This window comes from Cyrtonyx montezumae, unplaced genomic scaffold (genome assembly GCF_038088225.1).
Source record: "Cyrtonyx montezumae isolate F1298 unplaced genomic scaffold, pur_monq_1.0 scaffold_10, whole genome shotgun sequence".
NCBI classification, from domain to species: Eukaryota; Metazoa; Chordata; class Aves; order Galliformes; family Odontophoridae; genus Cyrtonyx; species Cyrtonyx montezumae.
Genome location: NW_027071826.1, coordinates 58,424,699 through 58,432,786, shown reverse-complemented (window position 1 = coordinate 58,432,786; position 8,088 = coordinate 58,424,699). Strand labels below are relative to the sequence as shown.

Here is an 8,088-nt window from a genome sequence, read left to right as displayed (position 1 = left end):
GGAGAACCTTTATTTTCCGTCGGCTGTCCCCTCTAAGCGCAGTACCCTGGAAGAAGTTTCGCCTCGCAGAGCGGAGAAAAACTTGGCAAGAGGCGGCGGTGCTGGGGCCGTGAAGAAGAGCAGCCCCGCAGCTTGGCTCCTGGCTGTTCCCGCCCTCCCGTGTGTTTTGGGGTGTAAGAATACAGGCCGGTTGGTCCGCAGCTGGTTTCCCCGAGGCCCGGCTCCGTGTCATCACCACGCCCAGCCCAGAGCCCTCCTCACAGCGTTGTATCAGTGATGCGGCGGCTGGACCCGGTGCTCCCATCCTGCCTAACTTTGAACATCTCCAAGGACAGGGCTTCTTCCCCCAGTTGAGCCCCACCCGATGGTGTATCAGTAAACCTCGTTGGCCACCACGTTTCCAGAGCGCCCTGGGAGAAGAGGAATCCCACCCAGAGCCCTGCGTGGGAGCCCCAGGCAGCGAGCGCTGCACCTGAGCGTGATGTACAACCCAACCAGCAGCCTGCCTGAAACAAATACCAATCGGTGGTGATGCAGCAGAAAAGGACGGAGCTAAAATAGCCCTACAGTCCTGGAAGGCGGCGAGGGGGGGGTTGTGCGTGCCTTTAAGCGCGCCTGCAGCGCGAGCAGATCCCCTGTTGGAAGGTAATGCACGCTCCTATCGGGCTGAACAATGAGCTCCCCCGGCTCTGATTCAGGCAGCATTCAAACGGGAAACGGTTCGTGCAAGCATTTGTCAGCCCACCGTCACGGCGTTATCTGATGAGAAGTTAGCAAACATTTTACGTGCCTAAGGAACATAACGCGTGGAAAGGCAGGGATGCGTCCCCGGTTTCACTAAGGGTGCTGCCCCGGGAGGTATGGCCATGTTTTACCGTGCAGCCACAGCCACTGTTGAGTCACTCACTGAAACCTGCAGTAAGAGATGCAGTCCCCCGTAGGACCACACTCTTTTCTTTTCATTATTATCATTAATGAAGTGGATTTCTGGCAAAAAAAGAAAACACACAACAGCCTGCACCGTCGACACAGCGCTGTGGAAACGTTCTTGCTCGCTGCTTAAGTTGTACTGTAATTCCTGCAAATAAAACCACAGCTTCCCAGCATTCACAAGGCAAAGGTTTGGTTAGAACTGATGCTGAAATTTAGAGAGAAATCAAGGGAAATCCTGCATTTAACGGCTTGTTTTTAGCGAAGGCAGAGCTGCATCACTCTTCCAAGTGTCCAGAGCAGGAGGATATATATCTTCAGGATGGGAAGTCAAGGATAGAGGACTGTATCCTGCCACAGCAAAGCCACCTGCAAAGCTCCCTCCCCGTGTAAAAACACTGTTTGTTCTGAAGCGTGGCCCTCTGTCATTCCTTTCTCAAAGGGATGGGGGAGGAAAAAATATGAACCCAATTGCTGATGGCAGAAGAACACAGCCACGGGTCTGCCATTCTTCAGCCCATCAGCACATGGGACAGATGAGACTTGGGCTGGTTGGTTTTGGTTTTTTTTTTTTCCCCTTTCTCTTATTAACTAGAAAAATAAACCACCAAAGCCCCAACGGGAGATGTTCCTATCTCAACTTCTGGCTTGTTTTTAGGGGGACGGAAAAACACACGGGACTGCAGGACAAGGATTTGCATTCCCCATCTCTAGTGGGCTTTGGGGCTGACTCGAGAAAGATGCAAATCCCCACAGCTCTGGCACGACCCAGCAGCGGTTAAGGGCCAGATTTTTTCCCTTGTCTCAACAGATACCAGTACAGGAGAGGCACAGAAAGCAGAACCAGAGCAATAAGACAGCAGAGAGCTTCACACAAACCACCACCAGCGCCTGCAAAACGCACCGCCGTGGATGGAAAGCATCATGACGTAGGCAGCTTGCAAACAGGCAACCAGGGAAAGTTCACACACTGAAAGCAGCAACTCACAGCAGTCTGGAGGATCCTGCGCTGACTGGTTCCTCGGTCAGGCCTTAGGGAAGGAAGAGCACTGAGCAGGAGGACTGCCAGCTCCCACCTTTCCAGGCAGCGTGGGATCCCTGAGCTCACATCTTCACGTGGCACCTGGCACGGTGGGGCTGGGTTACAAATTCATCTTTAGCAACGGAGACCTGTGAACAAGAACTGAAAGAAAGAAGAAATACTACAGAGCAGCTTAAGAGAAAGCTGTTAGCTTCGTTTAACAAAAGAGAACAACCTCTGCTCCTTCAGCAAAACCTAACATGACGTGCAGGTTTTCCAACCTCAGGTACTTGCTTAATCAGCTCTGCCCTCCCTGAAAGGAAACAGCCTGTGCTTACTCACATGCAGCTGCCCTTTCTCTTGCAAGCTCTGCTCCCTGCCCTGAAAAAACCCACCCAGCTCCTCGGGCTGCTTTCTGTACCCAAGCGACTTAACCCTCGCTTCTCCTGCTCAGTGCTCTTTGCATTTTCTCTAGGCACCTCCTCAAATGAGCAGGCACCGAGGAAACAAGCCCAGGTGTGGATTAGCCCAGGTGTGGATTAGCCCAGGTGTGGATTAGCAGAATTATCCCAGCCCACCTGATGCCTCCACCTCAAGAAAATGCTCGTGCTGCACCGACTGTAGCAGCAAAGGAGAAGGAGCCGTCCCACTCCTTCCCTCTCCAGCCCCGACTCTGGGGCTAACCCAGTAAACACTAAAGGCCAAATTAATCCCTGGTGGGGCTCTATGGACTGACTTGGAATTATATTACACCAAAAAGTAAATTGGCTGTCAGTGTTTAGGTGCACAACGTACCAGCTGTGGTTACATAAGCAGTTTCCGCTGGGATTTCTGTTCAAACATCAGCTTTTGCTCACTCTGAGCCGGGTGAAATATTTCCCCTTTTCCCTTGAAAGCAGTCAGGAGGGATTTGGGCTGACTAAGAGGGATCTGACTGCACGAAGGTGCCCGAGATGATCTCATTACCTGTAAAAATGGCAAATACAAAGCACTGTGCCTGAGACTGAGGGAAGCATCTGCAGGTTTTTAGCTTTACTGCTACGAGGGTTTAACACACACACACACACATATATATTTAGTTGCTGAAAAGTTGTTGCAGTTGCATCAGATGCTATCTTCTCCCCGTCAGCCGTGCCAGGGAAGCTCAGCACATGTGCACTGCAAAAGAAGGGGGGTTGTTGTATTTCTTATTTTGCCTTTCATCTTTGGACTTCCATGGTGAGGAACGCACACGCGCTGCGAGCCAAACGTATTGGTGGGGTTAGGAATAAAACCGCCAGAGCGGCGACCAAATTTGCTTTCGAGATGAGCATGGTGGGGACCAGGAAATGAGCTTGGGTTGAATTAAAGCAGAAAATCACAGGAGTAAGAGTGAAAAACGTATCTCTGCATTACCGTGGGCTGAAGCGAGGGCAGGTGTGTGCTGGGCAACACTGCAAAATACAGGCTGAAAGCGAGGGCTCCGCTCTATGAGCTGGGTCGTGGCAACACTAGTGAAAAATTCACATGCACGGGAAGGATAAAGCGTTACGCCTCGCGTTCCCCGGGCAGCCATTATTTTATGAAGTGTGATTCACAAAAACAGCGAGACTGGAGAAACAAGAACACAAAACACACGTCCCAAAAGACACGATGGGAACGCAAACTGCAGTTACGGGACCATCTGCAAACGGCGAGGCTCGAGGACGGGGTAAGTCAGCAGGAACAAATACAGCGCTGCGTTTACAGCTCAAAACGTTGACTTTTTGCCTCGCACACAACTAAGACAGGAAACCTAATAGAAATCCCGACGGCACAGGCTGAGGCCAGCCTCCATTTCCATAGGAAACAGCTGCCTCACCACTAGAGCTTCAGCCCTCTCCGTCCCCCAGGTGAAGCGCTGATGCCGATGCACTGTCGGTGACATTCCTCAGTGCTGCTCTGGGGGCAGAGGGGACGTTTCTGCTTCTCCGTGCTCCTGGGAGCCTCCATGAATCCAACCTGCTTTGCTGGCCAGGCCAGCAGAGCGGTGAAGTCTTGTCTTGGGGGATGAAACGGCAGCTTTGTAAAAATGGGGCCCAGCCCTCCTCAAAACGCTGCTCTCCCATCACTCAGCCAACCTTCCCCTCATCCTCTGCACCACATCCCAAAGCAGCGCCGTGCAGACACCTTCCCTCTGCACGTTCAGCATCGTTTCGTTTGCTTTTCACCTGCAGACCTCTGCCACTTTCCACATCCTGCTGCTCCCACTTGTGGAGCTGTTCCTTGAGTTTGTCCCCATTTCCCACTGGGGGTTTCGGTGCCGTGGTACCTAGCTCCATGCTTTCCACAGGAGAAAGCCCAGAGTATCACAGTGTACCTGGATAGCTCAAGCTCATTTCCGAGCACATTTCTGCTTCACTGAGAAACCTGAATTATCCCCGGTCCTGCTTGTCTGCTCCCATGCTATGAGGAAATGTGATACGTGATGTAGAAAATATAATATGCTGCTGGCAAAGGCCAGGATTGGGCACATCTAGATAAGCACTCAGGCACTTGGGGCTCTGCCTGCCCTATAACGAATACCAGATTATTGTTTTAGTATGAAACAGGTATTGTCAGATGTTTGTTTCCCTAAAAAACAGCACTTCTGTGCAGCTTGAACCTCACCGAAAGGGGAAGTGCGGGTGGTGACCAGGCTCATTTGTTTCGAAACTCACTTGGTCGTGTGAATCAGCACACCCACACCTCGTTCCCCTCACTGCTGTAAAGCAGAGGCATCCCTGCAGGTCACCTCCAACGATGGCATTCACGAGATGTCCTCATGGTGAGCCAGGAACCTTCCTCGTCTCACTTTCTCCAAGGTTGCCCACAGGTTGCAGGGACGATGTAGGGCGCAGTGCTGGACTTTGAAGCTCGTGGGGATGCTGGGAATCGCCGTACTGCCACGACAGGCACTTGGAGGGCAGCAAAAGAGTTAAGATAACAAGAGAGCAGAAAGTTTTATGGTGAGGCTTGGAGTTTAGCTGTACAAATCCTATTAGCATTAACATCAGCCGTGCAGCTAAATCCTTGCGTTCTGCACAGAAATTGAATCCCTGAGGGTCTGGCTTAAATCAACAAATACTACGAAAGGCAGAGTGGGGAATGACATCCCCATGCAAAGGGAGTTTTGTCCGAGGATGGTGACACCGTGGGACGAGCACCCAGCATTTCACAGGAGTCCTTCAGGAAGGCACTGGACTTCTCTTTAATTTACTTTCTCTCGCTTTTCCTTACCGCTCTTTTATTACAGAGAGAGAAGAGGAAAAAAGAGAAGAAGGAAGGGGCAATCCTTTTCCTCCAAGGCTTTGAAACACTTCAGCCTCAATATTGGTTTTTATATATTGACTTCCATTGGAAAAGAAAAAAAGCCACTGAAGCTCTCTTGCCTGGGAACGGGATATCTGGATGGGAGCAGAGCCCTACAGCCAGGACTCATTCCCCTCAGCCACGAGCAGCTTCGTATCTTGCTCCGGGAGCCTCCCCACCTCAACCATTACGTGCTGGCATGAACTTTAATTCACTAAGGCAAGTTTTTGTTCCACTGTAGGCTGGAAAGTGGGGTTGAATGCATCTTGGAGAGAGAACCACGAGCACATCAGTGGGATTTATCATCCCCAAAATCAAGCTGCCAGCAGGATAAGTTGGTTTCTCAGAATGAAGCCGTTGGCCTCAGATTGGGTGTGAGAGGCTATGGGTAAAAGATATCTGCGATACAGACTGGGTGATAATGTTTACTGCTGGCCTCAAATTGGGCCAAGTGGGAAGGGATGGAGCAGGCAATGGGGGAACGTGGCTCCTCCAAGGCTCTGCACTGCACATGGATGGAATAGTCCTACCAGGGGGAACCCATGTCACAGCTGTAACAGAAATCCTGTTTTGAGCAAAGCCGTCCTCGCATCCAAGCCCACAATGAGCAAAATATTTGGGTTAGATCATCTCAGTGCAAGTCAGGGCACCGGCACGGCCGGGAACTGCTTTCAGAAAGCCGTGCCACGCTCTACGGATGGATACGTAGTCCAAGAAAAAACCCCAACCCAAACGCATTAATACTCATCGTGGAAATGTCAGCATCTACTGAGTTTAAGCAAGGTGAGCAATTAGCTCTGTTTGGCTAGAGCCTTACATCCAGAGCCGTTCATTCTGCTATTACCATTCGTTATTCCCTCCAGCTTCCCCTGGATGTCTGAACTGGGATCTGCCCAATCCCACAGAGCCCAGCTTCTCCTCGTGCCAGAACATGGAACAGAGTCATAATTCCCATCTGCAGCCCCGGTGGCTGTTGCTATGGGAATGCTTGCAGCGTTTCGGACTGAGCAACGCTGTGCCCCTGCAGGTAGAAGGTCTGGAGCTCAGAGCTTTCCTGGGTGTGAACACCGTGCTCTGACAATTAGCCAGGGAAGTTACAATTCATCTTGCACAGCACTAGGCTCCTTCCTGAGCTCACTGGTGGAAAACTTGCTAAAAGCTGTCACTAATGGCATAAAATTCGGATTTGAACGGGGGGAAATTCAGAGCCAGGTGAATTTCCAGAGCTCAGACACGCAATGAAACTGCTGCTGACCACAGCCTCCTTCAAACCTGGGGGAATAAAGGAGCTTAAAAGCAATGAAGATGCAAGCAAAGAAAGGCACTTGTGAAAGCCACCCTTCATTTCCATTACTCACGTCTCTTCTTGCTGTTCTTGAGCAACAAAGACCCTGGACAGCCCACAGGGGCTGGCCGCCTGGGCAGGACCACAGAAGCACAGAGCACTTGGGGTTATTTACATTTAGGAAGAGCTGTAGGGCTCGATCTGTCCTCCTCCCCACCGGTGGGGTCAGAAATTGCCAGACCCTTCAGCATCAACACCACCAGACCCAAATCCCTTTGATCACCCGCCTCCTTCTTCGGCCAGCCCCAGCTACGCACTGGATCACGGCTTTAATAGCTCCAAAGAGGAATTCCTAAAGCAAATATTGTCTTTCCAAAGCTCTGCTCATTAGCTATACACACAGGCGAACTATCGCAGACAGGTCCTGAAGAGGGCTGTAGCTCTGAGAGAAGAAAATGCACATAGGGACTTTAAATTTTAGTTCATTTTAAGTGCTCAAAAGAGGAACAAGTATGGCAGTGTGGGGCTTCCAGTCTGCAAGGGCTCCAGCAGCACTGGGATTGCTCTGACTCAGGTGCATCTTGCCCCTTGCCCGGCCTTTCCTAACATTTTAAAGTTAATTCTCTGCCATCCTCAGATGGCACTGGAGCAGACACGGAAGCGCAGCCCAGGATGAATAAATCATGGGGTGTGTGGAAGGAGTAGGGAAAGAAGGATGGGAACGACGGTGAGAGAATTGATTTAAATGTCTTTGTCCAGCGGGATCATCTGGGGTTTGGTCTTCAGGCACAGTCAGAGAGAGAAAGGCAGCAATTAAAGGTGCTGGCGTAACGACCGTGCAGGGCCAGGCTGGATGGGGCTCTGGGCAGCCCGATGCAGGGGGGGAAACCAGCTCACAGGAGGGGCTGGGGGGGTTCGGGTCCCTTCCAACCCAACCATTCCACGACTGCGCTCCGAAGAGAAGCAGCCGGGTGCAGAGCTGCGGGAGGCTTTGCTGCGACCAAATCGTGCCGAGTCAGTGGAAGGGAAGATGCGTGCCCGCGTGCTGCGGCAGCAGCTGCCTCCTTGGGAGAAACAAAAACCCCTTTGCACGGGGACGCCGCTGTTTGCCAGCTCGGCCGCATCACTGCCAACCCTCGCTGGGCCCACCAGGAGCAGCACTGCAAACGCGGCTCTGTGGGAATGCTTGGGCTGGAGTGCGGGCGCAGCCGTAGCACCAAGCTCCTGCAGCAGACCCGTGTGGACCCCGTCCCAGTTCAGGCTGACAACTGGGCCTGGGCATCAGCTGCTGGGGGCCGCGGCTCTCAGCCAGCAGCAGGTGCAAGCGGGGCGACCCCGCGCTGCGCTGCAGTTAATCCCTGCTCCCCCCACTTGGGCTCAGTACTGTTCTCAAGAACGTTTTTGTCTCTCCTTCGCAGTTGTGAATTCTTTTATATTGGGGGGGGGGAGAAGGAAATCTCTTTCTAATCTTCCTGCCCCAAAGCAGGGAAGAGGAGCACGGCTCAGCGCAGCTGCGCAGCGCCCTGAGGGGCAGCTGCTTTGC

The 8,088-nt window shown here is 52.2% G+C and overlaps 1 protein-coding gene across 1 annotated transcript in view; it reads right to left on the bottom strand.

Annotated features, from left to right (window-relative positions):
• INAFM2 (InaF motif containing 2) overlaps positions 1-8,088 on the bottom strand; it is a 110,374-nt gene that overhangs the window by 15,622 nt on the left and 86,664 nt on the right. The gene's annotated exons all lie outside the window — the stretch shown is intronic.